At 34.3% G+C, this 13747-nt stretch overlaps 1 long non-coding RNA gene across 1 annotated transcript; it reads left to right on the plus strand.

Moving 5' to 3' along the window:
- Positions 1-276: 276 nt before the first annotated feature.
- LOC123626823 lies at positions 277-13208 on the plus strand. Its single transcript, XR_006731030.1, has 3 exons — positions 277-311; positions 9797-9850; positions 13169-13208. It is a non-coding gene; the product is annotated as an uncharacterized LOC123626823 (long non-coding RNA).
- Positions 13209-13747: the final 539 nt, after the last annotated feature.

Consider the following 13747-nt stretch of genomic DNA (forward strand, 5'->3'; position numbering starts at 1 on the left):
AAACGTCAGTGATTTTGCAGGAAAGCAGGCAGGCCTGACTGCTGTCTTTCAAAAACCTATGTGCAAGGTTTGCCTTAACTAAAGTCTCTGCACTTAAATTTGGGAGTGTTCTCATCATCTTCAGAACTGATGAGCAGCTCACTGGCTTAAACTGTTCGTACTTACAATATATTTTATGGTGCATACTTGGTTTCCTTCTGGGAGTCTGGAATGTTTGTATGTGCCAGACAGAGGTTGCCTAGTGACTGGCCCTGATAAACACCCTGGGTGCTGATTCTTTGATGAGCTTCCCTGGTAGACAGTATTTCCAGGTAATAAACCATAGTCGTGAATGCGACTACATGTATGTCAAGTCCTTGTGAGTCCTACTGAAGTATCCAGTCCAGAATAGTTGGAGACTCCTGGCAAAGGGATGTCTTCAGGAAACCAGGATTTTTTATGTAGTTAGATTTTAATGTTTTTTAAATAGCCTATTGGAGTTTCACTTTCGTTCCCTTGGAAAGGGAGAACCTGAGTTGGATGAGAGGATTTCCCACATGGAGCGGATTGCAGGAGGGGGTCTAGCAGCCTGGGCTGGGTGAGGAGGGCCCATGGAAGGGGACAGCCTAACACACGGTTTTGAACTTGATATAGGTATAAAGTCGCCCAAAGGGGGAGTCGTTAGCTGTGGACCAGGTTGAGTAGTGATTCTACATAGTGGAGAAACGGGCATAAGCGGTGGTGTTAGTGAAAGTGGTTGAAAGTGGTGATTTAGACAAAAGGTATAAACCACATAATTAGGTTTAAGAAGGATAAAGGGATATAGTTTTCTATTAGAAAAAAAGTTACAAATACAGAAATGGTGAAAAACAGAATGTACCCCATGTTATTGGATTTGAACTGGAGATAACAGTGTGAATTTATTATCTTCAATATAGATATATAGACATAGAAATATATACAGCTGTGCACACACACACACATGCACACACCCCTGCTAGGTGTGTCTACCGAATAGAGAGGGAACAGTAAAAGACTAATGGCATCAAGCACATTGAGTATTTAGATATTGGTTTCTATGAACAATTCTCCAGTAAAAAGAATAAGACTTCCTTGGAGAAATGGCTGATTTCAGGGTTGGAGCAAACAAAGTGCAACATTACCTTGAAGCATCATTATTTTTTTTTTCTAAAAAGTAAAGAAATTTTCCAACAATATAGGGATATGGTAAAAGGAAACATAAGCCAATTTGAAGGGGTTTCTACTGGTCAAATAAGAAATAATGGAGGACAAAAATAAGTCATTGTATTAATAGATTATATCCCTTTGAATAAAAAGAGAAAGCTACAAGCCCCTACTGACTGAAATAAATATGTGAATACATTGAAAGTATGATGAGGAATCTCTCTTCTTTTCAGGAAACTTTTCACAAAATCGTTATTAATTTTAAAGGGAGTTCAGAAGTAACTTGAAAATGAAAAAGCCTGGCACACCACCCCAGTGAAATGATCAAAACTAACACTACCATTGATGGGGTACAATGAAATCAGGTACCAACAGATAGGATGAAGTGAAAAAAACCAAAATTACTTCTGTGTTATTCCTGCCAAAGGTGTAGAATCTGAGTCTAATCATTAGGAAACATTAAACACATCCAACTTGAGTGGCACTTATGAGAGTAAATACAAATCAAAAAATAAAATGGAAAAAGCTCTCTGTTGAAAATAAAGGAAGAAACTCCTCTTTTCCTAGAACATTTACTTTGGAAAACTTCTAATTTCTTTGTCTCTATGCAAACCTTTTAAAAACTTAATAAGGCTCTTGCCAGCTTTGCAGAGTGAGGAATGTCTTTCTTAAAGACCTGGGAACCATCTATTTGAAATGTCATCATCAATGAAGATAGCACGTATCTCTCCGTTTCTGTGGGAGAGAGGCAGCCTGACTTTGGCGAGTGGGCACCTCACTCCAAGTTGTAGAACCATCTCCTCGAATACAGATACGAGAAGTTCATCCTTCCTTTAGATAACGCCAATTAGTGAACCCAGATGGCCATACCAACTACCGGTGAATTTGGGATGGACTATGTGTGACAAATGGTGCTGTCAAGCCCTCTTACTCGAGGACTGGTTGTTTATAGGAGAACGTGCATGCAATGGTTGCTTCTGCTTGCTATATAAAAGGGTGAGATTTCCTTCTGTTTTTGCAATCTCTTAGCAGATTGCCTGTGATTGAAATCACACTCGGGTATAATGCTTACTTAGTAATAAAACTAAAACTATGCTTTTCCCTTCTAGTTTTATGGAGAAGTTTTCTGGGTTGGGAAAGATTTTCTTTTTAACTTAGTTAAAAATGAATACTCCCTAAAACCCTCTGCAAAGTAGCTGACCTGTAATTATCAAAAGTGTCAAATCAGGAAAGTAAAGGAAAAGATGAAGAAATGATCCAGATTGAAGAAAATTAAAATGATAGCTAAATGCATTGTGAGATTCTAAACTGGATCTTTCTGAATGAAAAAAATGTTAGGAAATTTTAAAATTTCAATGGAGGCTAAGTGTTGAATAGTAGTCATGGATCAATGTTAATTTTCTTATTTTGATGGTTATATTGAAGAATGTGTTTAGAAGAAATACGAGAGTATTTATGATTGATGAGGCATTATTTTCAAATAGATTGGGAAAGAAAACATTATTTGAACTGTAAGTTTGAGATTGTTTTAAAGTTTAGGGGGAAGATACAGAGATTCAGAAAGTGACACCCATTCAGAGAGATAAAATTTGTTAAAATTTCTGCTAGTTTGTTCTTTTAAAAAAATTACAGAGACTTTTAAAGCGTCATTCTGAATTTCTTATTTTTCCCTCTCTCGGCATAACTATTATGTATGATTTCCACGCAAACTTATATAATATATGCTGTTGTTCTGCATTTTAAATTACATAAGTGGTATCATACATGCATATACTTTTGTAACTTTTTTTAGCTAATGTTATTTTGAGATTTATGTACTTTTTCACTTCTTGCTCAACTTCATTTTACCAGAAGTGTTGTATAAGCCACAGTTCATCCATTCCTCTACTGAGAAAGAGGACGTTTTGATCTTTCCCAGTATTACAGACACTGTTGTAGCATTACCTAAAGTTTAAAAATATCTTCTCTCAGACCGTGGCTTGAGTTCATTTTCCATGTTAGTTGACATTTGACATACAGGAGATTTTAATTTTAATTTTGGCACATTTGTTGATCCATTTTTAATGCCATTTTTTTAAAAGAAATCCTTTGCTACATGCATATAAGTATTTTTCTATATATACTTCAAGAAAAAAGGTTCAATGAGCTTTTTGAGAAAAGTTCATCTTCAAACATAGAGAACTTAAGTAAACTCACTAAAATATTAGATTTCATGTATACATATATATATATTCATTCTTCCAAACTGACAGGCCAAACAATCTTCTAAAATAAATATTAGCATTAAATATACAAATAGAATTTTAAAATTATTTTCTGTGTTTGTGTTTGGAAAAACAGGAAGAAAACATACTTACAGTAGCAGGTTTACATTATTTGTCTTTCAGTTAATCATGTGGGAAAATGTTTGAGAATATTAGTATCAGAAGCTACTTCCAAAAATCAATTATTTATTCACTCATCCATGCATTCATGCAAGTATTCATTCATTTCCTCAACAAATATTTGATTTGTTAATATCTTTCCTAGTGCCTAATATCTGCAGTAGAGTTTTAGAGGCAAAACAAAGTCTCTGGTTTCAGAGATTTTGGATTTTAATGAAGTGGAATAGGCGATCAATGAATGAATCAGTAACTGCACCATGGTCAGATGGTGACAAGTGCTGTAGATGACAATACAGCAGCTGGAGGGAAGGTGAGGAAGTGGCTACTCATTCAGATGAAAATTTCTAGTGGAGAGACATGAACAGAGACATGAAGGCAGAGGAACGAGCCCTGTGTATACCTGAGGAAAGACCATTTCAAGAGAAAGAAGAACATGCACAAAGGCTCTGAGCTGAGTGTGCATCTGTGCATGAGTGTGTGTTGGGGAGCATTTCCTAATAACTACAAGGAGATTAGCCAGACTGGAGTGGCAACAACTTGTCATAGGACGTGGCAGGAAGGAAAGAAGTAGTAAGAGACCTGGTTGTGGAAGGCAAAGAGAGCCATGGCAAGAACTTTTGCTTTTATTTTGAGGAAGTTGGAAAGTTTGATCAAAAAATCAACATGAACTCATTTTGTTAAATACATCCTTGGCTGCTGTGTTCAGAATAGATAATATAAAAGTAGGCAGGGAATAGCACAGAGATAAATTATGATACTATCGCAATAAAAATTATGGTGACTTGGATTGGCATGGTGACAGTAGACAGGGTAAGAGATGTTCAGACTGTTCAGACTCTGCATCAGATATGTTTCAAAGAGAGAGATGAGAGGGTTTGAGAGGAAGAATAAAATTGAAGATGATGTTAAAGTTTGTGGCTTGAGCAACAGAAAAGGTGCAACTTGCCTTATGTGAGTCTGATGTAATAATCTAGTTTCTCTTCATGTTATCGTAGATTAGTGCAGTGGTAAGTCTTATTTATCAGCTGCACAAATGCTGATAACTAAGGCACTTTTTAGCAAGATACAGTAAGAGATGGAAAAATACATGTGGAGTTAATGCCAGGATGGCTGGCTATTCATACTTTACATGAAGTGGGGAAACGTTGATGTTAATTATGATGAATAGCTTCTGAATGGAACATGGAAGAAAAAGACTTAGAATCTGAGAGAATTAGCTAAGTGTATTAATTGCTCATAGAAGTCAGAGGAGAAGAGAGTGAAAAATCTCCTTGCCTATCTTTTGCTCTTGGCACTGGAAAAAATGAGGCCTTAAAACAGAAAATGCGAGCAGGAGAAAAGCAGAAAAGACACTTGCCTATTACCCGAAAGCCTTCTTCTCCAGAATGTCTGGAAAGGGGTCACATTCACTCATAAAGTAACAGCGAACGCTACTCATTTCTGAAAGACTGGAGAGGTAGTTGTTGTCCAAAGCAAGTTACTAATAAATGCTGAGCATATGTATTATTAATAATAATCGCTTGAGGGTAAAGAACTTCGGCATTTTACAGAACAATTTCAATAGAAGCCTAGTAAATGACTATTGAAATGGATTCTTAGAATTAATGGTCAGGGGCTAAAACGTGTATTTCAGATAGCTGAGAATGCAGCAATTATCTGAGTGGGCAGTCAATCCCCATCTGGCTGAAACTTCCTGTGTTCAGATGCTGCAGAGATGATAACGTCTGATGTGTGGCAGTGGGTGAAGTTCAGAACTTGTCACACCTACCCTGGGAGCAGTAACTCCCATGGCTCCCCTACGCACACGTGGAATACGACATTCCACTGTGAGGATGTGGCTGGGGTAAAAATAACTTCAATCTGGCTCTGTGAATACCAGCGGGAAACACTGAATTTAATGTCACGAACACAGAAATGACAGGTGCTGTGGTAGGAGTGGTTCCCAGATTCAGATGCAGTCACTGAGAAAGTAACAAAGAGGCAGCAACTGATCTGTCCCTCAGTTAAGCAGCTACTAAAAACAGAGGCCCAATGTACAGTAATTTCTTTGAAATAAAATAGAGAGTGGGTCTGAAAATGCTCTAATGTGAATGCCTTTGCACATGGAAAAGCTGTGATGGAGGGAAAAGAATGAACAGGTGATATTAACACTTGGAAGTGTGACTGGAAAGATTATTTGGTGGTCAAGTAGCTTTGTCTTGAATTTATAAATGGTAAGGATATTATTATAGCAGACATTATATGTAACTGGGGCATGTTGCTTTTGTGTTTTTCGTGAACATATTGACTTTAACATGTTTTAATTGGCTATGCTAAACGGGAAGCTTTAGAATTGCCCCAGCCTCCCTGGTATTAAGAATTAAGCAAGACTAAAGTCTGGAATTTAACAACGGCTCATTATTTTGATTAAGCAAATGGTTGAGGGGTAGTTTTGATTCCCACTACCTCTCTTTTCAATAGCCTGATATGTCCAGTATTCTAAAAATAAAAAATAATGTCCATTAAGTACTTAATGCCTACAATTGAATTTAAATAAAGACTTTGGCTCCTTTATATAAATTTTAAGAAAGCATATATTACGGGGAAAAGGCCATCATGTACACAAGCAGTTTGCTCGACTCCCCACAGGGAGGCATAATATTTGTTAACCCAGAAAGGGACACTAGAGAGAACTGTCTTCTAGGAAACAAGCTGCAACTGTAGAGAAGCCTGGAGAGACAACGCAATTCAAAATGAGCGGAGGAACTGAATGCTGGCGCTGATGGGGTGCGGGAACCACCAGCAACGCACCAGGAGGGCCGGAACCCTCACCCAGGAAGGACTGCTGGATAGTCCCTGCGAAATGAGCTTGTGGAAAACAACAGCAACCTTAAACTATAGCAGGACATGACTGTACAGTGTGGGCTTTAATATTGTCCCTTAAAAGCTCTAATACCATGGATTTTAAAAAATGTATGTTTTCTGTGGTGCAATTGGTTAGATTGGACATAAAAAGAAACAACACAATGTCATCTTTACTGGGAGGGAGGGGATAGATGGGCAGCATCACACAATGGACTGGACTGGAAGTCTATATCTATAAAGACTTATTGTATAATATCTGAGATACCATCCTGTCCACAAAACAGATGAAATCCAAAATTTACTGAAAAATGGTCTATTGTCACCATCTCAGCCACTGGGAATATGTGGTACATGGGAGAAGGTCATTTCTGTTGGGAATGAATGGAGAGTGACTAATACTAATCAATATATATAATATCAAACACTACTTTAGTCTTTCTATGATAGCTAATTAGTGTAACAAAGAATTTGTAGGTTCATTGATAGTATTAAAGGAAAAGCAGACTTGTGTGAATGATGATTCCCCAAGATGAGAAAATAATTTAGGGGTATGGGTTTAAGTCCCAAAATCTTTGAATACATTTGGAAACTGAGTGGACTGAGAAGGAAGTATGTTTGACTTTAGAAAATTACTCACTCAATTAAACGGCTTCAGCAACCCATACAGAGAAATTCAAACAACTTTGGATCAAGGCGGTATTAGAATGAGCTACTAAACAAATATTAAAAGATTTATACTCTATTGAATAGGGGTCATCAGGATGATAGTAGGTAGAAAATATTATAAAGTAAGTAATGAACTTAATCCTGAGGAATATTGAGAATTTTGACATGAACAACGTGTCATAACAGAAGAAATAGCTGAAGAACATTAGTTATAAGGAAAAACAAATAGAAAATTACTTAAATTTATGTTTTAGTAATTAGCATCTTAATTTTTTAAATAGCAAGTTCTGTTTAATTGCAATAATTAATAATTGTTTACCTTTTGACAATGACCAAGTGCCCAAATATAAAGTTTCTTTATAAAATCTATCTTTTATCTAAACCTTAGGTGTGAAACGATTAGAATTCTAGAAGAGAATGTAGGAAAGACTCTTTCAGACATGGCCTAGGCAAAGAATTTATGAAGAAGACCCCTAAGGCAATCACAGCAACAACAAAAATAAACGAATGGGACCTGATTGAATTAAAAACCTTCTGCACAGCCAAAGAAACAGTCACGAGAATAAACTGAAAACCTATAGAATGGGAAAAAATCTTCACATACTACACATCAGATAAAGGACTGATAACAAGAATCTATTTAGAACTCAGGAAAATCAGTAAGAAGAAATCAAACAACCCTATCAAAAAGTGGGCAAATGACATGAATAGAAATTTTTCAAAAGAAGATATAAGAATGGCTAACAAACATATGAAAAAATGCTCAACATTCCTAATCATCAGGGAAATGCAAATCAAAACCACAATGAGATATCACTTAACTCCAGTGAGAATGGCCTTTATCAAAAAGTCCCAAAACAACACATGCTGGCGTGGATGCAGAGAGACAGGAACACTCATACACTACTGGTGGGACTGCAAACTAGTGCAACCCCTGTGGAAAGCATTATGGAGATACCTTAAACAGATTCAAGTAGACCTACCATTCGATTCAGCAATCCCATTATTGGTCATCTACCCAGAAGAACAAAAGTCATTCTATAACAAAGACACCTGTACCCGAATGTTTATAGCAGCACAATTCACAATTGCAAAGATGTGGAAACAACCCAAATGCTCATCAATTTATGAGTGGATTAGTAAACTGTGGTATATGTATACCATGGAGTATTACTCAGCTATAAGAAATAACGGTGATATGGAGTCCCTTTTGTTCTCCTGGAGAGAGTTGGAACCCATTCTATTAAGTGAAGTATCCCAAGAATGGAAAGATAAGCACCACATGTACTCACCAGCAAATTGGTTTCCCTGATCATCACCTAAGTGCACATTTGGGAATAACACCAATTGGGTATCAGACAGAGGTGGGAGCTGGGGGGAGGGGATGGGTGTATGCCTACTTGATGAGTGGGATGCGCACTGTCTGGGGAATGGACATTCTTGAAGTTCTGACTTGGGGGATGGGCGGGACATGGGCAGTGTATGTGGCCTGAACTTTTGCACCCCCATGATGATAAGCTGAAATAAAATATAATAAAATCTATCTTTTATCAAATACCACATGAAACTACTTAAATTTCATAGTATATAATCATGCAAAAATATGCAATAAAACTGACATACTTAGGTGGTAAATATTGATAGCTCCTTTTCAAGATTTATTTTTATAACATGGACATAACTTTTTAAAATAACTCCAATATTTTAAAGAGTCATAATATTTATAATACTCTGTCTTCTCTCTCTCATATTGAAAATGATCATTTCTGATGAAACTATTATTGTGTCTCGCCAACAAAGTTAGTTTTCTACAAATGCTAAAGCATCAAAACTAACAAGAACAAATTTAATTAGAAAGTCAAAAAGAAAAAAGTAATTAAAATTACAAAGTAAATTTGGCAATGCAGCTCTTCAAATATCTGCTGCATTGGTGATTAAGCACTTATAAACTAGGAATTTTTTTACAATAATTTAATAATAGAACATAATATTGCTACTTCCAGAACATCAATGATTCTAATTTTTTAATGTTGAATACACATAATGTGCAGCAAGTGGATCTGATTTCTTACAAGGTGTTTATACGAAAATAAATGAAAATGTAAGTTCATTTTCTTGGGTAAGTATCTGTCCTTTCCATGTAGAAATTATGTTTTATTAATCTTTTTTTTCAAACATAAATTAGATTCAAAGTTCTGCTATCATTAGAAACACTTAATTTAGGCCTTTTTCTTTTGAAAATTCAAATATGTTTTATTCCAAAATGGCTTTGTCAATAGCTATTTGCTTTCAAAATCAAGTAAATATTTCCTTAAAAATAGTAAAGTAGTTCTGAGAGATTGTTGTATTGTCTTGAATTAAAACACACTTGAAGTACATCATCAATTGTATGGTTTGGGACAAATTAATTTTCTGAGCATCAATTTCTTCATAGTTAAAATAGGTAACATATGTCCTATTTTTTTGTTTATTTAGGTTTTGTTGTTAAAGTTTAGTTTAGCTACATTGAATATAAAACATAATAGGTACTCATATTTTATCTATTTCATCTCTTTATCTTAAGTTTAATATACTACATAAAATAATTAAATGAGATTTTTAAGTAACTTGAGGTTTAGAAGTATGTACGTGATTTCATTCTTTTTTTTTCTTAACCAGTTTTAACCAGCCTTCCATCTTTTTATTACAACTAGAGATTATAGCTGCCCAAATCATAAGTGAATATTATTGTGTTTCAGAAAAGAGTGAGTTGAAAAGACACGAAGTGAAGCTGCTATATGACCATCAAATGAGTAGGCTATTTTTCTTTTCATATATATTTGAAGATAATTATTTTTATGTCTGAGAGATATATTATTGTGAACAAATGTTTTCATAGACATTATTGATGAAGTAACGTAAAACCAAGATCTGGGAGCTTTAACTGCGACAAATATTTGCATGTAATTTTACGTCATATAGTAAAACACGTTGGGAGCCAAACTTCCACTTCTTATCAGGGACAATGATGTGGTACCAGTAAGTGCTTCAATTTTATTGGGTGGAATGAACGGGCCATAGTGTGCTTAACATAAATCCTCAACAAGACCTTTGCTAACCTACACATGGTGCTTGTTGGCTAAAAAAGAATAAATAGGATCCTGGGTCTCACAATTTAATACCCAAAATGTCCAGGATACAATAAAAAAAAGTCATCATACAAAACAGCTAGACAACAATTTGAATAAAAAATACTCAAAATATGCCAATACTGAGATAACTCAGAATTATCTGATAAGGATTTTAAGGCAAATAGAAGATATGAAAAATAATCAAAGGGAACTTGCAGAACCAAAAAGTAAACTAACTGAAATAAAAAAAAAAAAGAACTTCACTGGATGGACTCAAAAATAGATTAGAGAACAGAGAAAAGAATCAATAGAGGTATCCAATGTGAGCAAAAGAATGACAAAAATGGTGAACTCAGTAATCTATAAGACAATAAAAAATATCAAACTCATATTATCATATTAGTCCCAGAAGGAATTGGAAAAGAGCACAAGGCATAACAAAAACAAAAATATTTAAAGAAATAATGGCTGAAAAGTTTGATATTGTTCTATAATTATATAAGATGTCAACATTGGATAAAGGTACATAGGGCTTTATGTGTTATTTTTGCAAATTCCAGTGAGTATATAGCTATTAATAAATAAAAAATGAAAAATAGGTTTCAGAGCTGCAATTATTAAAATACTACAGTACAGGAGAGGGGAGTAAACCAACTTAATGGGTACTAAACACTATTTGGGTGGCAGGCACATCTATAGCTGGGACTCAGTTTACAAAACTATCCATGTAACCAAAAATATTTGTACACCTTTAATATTTTGAAATTTAAAAACATACTATAGTACAGTCCATGAATAGGTATCTGATTATATGAGATGATAGCATTCCAGTAAAATAACACCACTGTTTGTGTGTACTAAATATTTTTAAATGACATTTAAAATATAAAAATAGACAAAAAAGATGAAAGTCCTTAATACCATGTTTTCAGGATTGTGACCTGTGATAAACTATGTTAGTAGTATGTTTTCAAAATTAATATTTTATTACCTCTCCAAAGGAAAATTTAATAACCAAACTTTTCAAAAAACATTTCTCAAAGGAATAATCTTTTCTAGGAAAACAAAATAGCTTCTATTACTCTCTAATAATTGGAGCTCATCAATGGGTACACATAGGCACCAATAGATGTCAAGGTCATTGGAAATCAAGAAGAGAGGGGTGGGAAGGGAAGAGGTAAAAACCTACCTGTCAGGTACAATGAACACTATTCAGGTGATGGGCACACTGAAGGCCCCGATTTAAGCATCATAAAAGGTGTCCATGTCACAAAAACATTTGTCCCCCTTAATATTTTGAAATTAAATAATAGCTTTTCAAAAACACAGTTTGTAGATGCTGCCTTAATACATGAAAGTCACTTTCAAGGAGATATGAATAGAATTAACACTGAAATAAAAAAATAAGCAAAACTTACAAACACAGAAGCAATAAAATAGCAAGTGTAACTGTAAAAAATGCTCTTATATTAGTGGATAAAGGATTGGATTAGATTTACATGGCTAGATACTTTAAAAAATTTACATATACCAAAATAATTTCTGAAAAATTAAGGAGTAAAATTTAAAACAGAATAAATTTTAGATTTAATATTATAGTATCATTACATGACTTTAATATTGTAAATTCAGAGTAAAAACTATAATAGAAATACAAAATACAATTAGATTTCATTTAAATATCAGCAAGAGTTGTGATCCAGCAAGAAAATAAATGATGATAGTAATAATAATGTGTGATTCAGGGTATACTGAAGAAAGTTAGCTCTAACCTGGAATGCAGAAAGCAGAATTTTATCTCCCAAATTAAGTAATAAAAATGGCAAGAATTTACAAAAGAGTTATTATCTAGAAGTCTTAACATTAACATATGAGAAACCAACCTCATCCGAAATATGGATTTCCGAAAATGTTTAATGAGTCTAATGTGGTTTCCGAAGTTCCACCTGTGTTTTATGCATTTCCCAAGTAACACATCAGGTCATTTTTATCAAGAAAATAACCCCAACTCTCTTGGGATGATGGTACTGCTCCTAAAAGACCAAAGGATATAAGCAAAAACTGATAGAATTAGCAATAAGTCTTTCATGGTTGTTGGACACATGATCAATAAACAAAGATGATTTGTTTCTGTACACTAGTTCTAATCATTTAGGAAATTGTTTCTTCAAAAGATATATCAGTAGCTAAAATATACACTAAAATAAACTGAAAGAAAAAATATAAAATAATGAACTTCCTGTTTAAAGAAGAGTTAAAAAACAAATCAGAGAATGCCAGGCTCATAGGTAACACTCAAAGTCATAAAATTTTCACATCTCTCCCGAATATTCCATATAGTCAACATAATTCCTGTGTGTGTGAGTATCTATAAGTCAACTATCTAATTTTTATTTTACTTGAAAGTGAATGGGCCAAAAATAAGAGCAAAGACAAGTTTGAACAAGTGGGCCACTAGCCTTAGCAGAGATCAAGATTATTGTAAATTTTTAATATTTAAGACAGTGAAGAAGTTGGTGCAGGGATAATGATAGAGATCAATGGAGCAGAATAGAGTGCTGAGAAAATGATCAAAATATTTGGAATTTGCAGGTATATTTATAGATAACTGGGTAAAAATTGAATATTCAATAAATTATGCACAATTAGCTTCATGGTTTACATGGTTTTTCACATTAAAAAAATGAAAAAAAAATGAACCTATCCATCACATCATATATAAAAATTTACTCCAGGATTAAACATGAAGACTTAAAAATTTGACTATGTTAAAGTAAGAAATTTTGCTCATCAAATGGTACAAATTAAAAGGAGATATATTAATAGATATGAATATAGTTTCCTTGGTTTATTAAACAAACTTTTTTCTTGCTTTCTAACTATATTTTATTCTCAAAATGTATCACTGAGACATCTTGACCAACCAGAAAAGACAAGAACAGCAAGATATCTAAATATAATATATCTAATTTAATGGGACCCTTTTTGAACTCAATGCAGAACCTGTGACTTCAATTAAGCAGAGAAATTTGTACTGAGAAATGGAGATTTGAATAGAATAACTGAATTGGAACACACTTTTTTATCTCTATAATCACAGCCTCCCATTACAATTGAAATACAATGTGAAAGCAACCAATTTCTCATGGAATACACAATGGGTGAGTATGTGTTTGTGGCTGCTATTTGAAAGACTGAAATGTCTATATTAGTATGAAATAGAACCTGGGGGGGGAAAGGTAATAGCTGTCATATTTACATGTAAATAATGCCCTACAAGTATCTCATCTAAACATTAAGAAAACCTATATGATATATTTTCATTCCTTTTGGAGGTGTGTGTATGTGTATGTGGTCATGAACTTTTTTTCTTAATTTAAGAGTATTACAGGAGTACAAAGGTTTTGGTTACATGAATTGCCTTTGCACCCCTGGAGTCAGAGCTACAAGTGTGCCCATTCCCCAGACAGTGCCACCAAATCTGTTAGGTGTGGATTTACCCATCCCCTCCTCCCCCCTCTCACCTTCCTGACACCTGATGAATGTTATTTCCCATATGTGCACATAAGTATTGATTGA

The sequence above is a fragment of the Lemur catta genome, chromosome 23 (genome assembly GCF_020740605.2).
Source record: "Lemur catta isolate mLemCat1 chromosome 23, mLemCat1.pri, whole genome shotgun sequence".
Taxonomy (NCBI): domain Eukaryota; kingdom Metazoa; phylum Chordata; class Mammalia; order Primates; family Lemuridae; genus Lemur; species Lemur catta.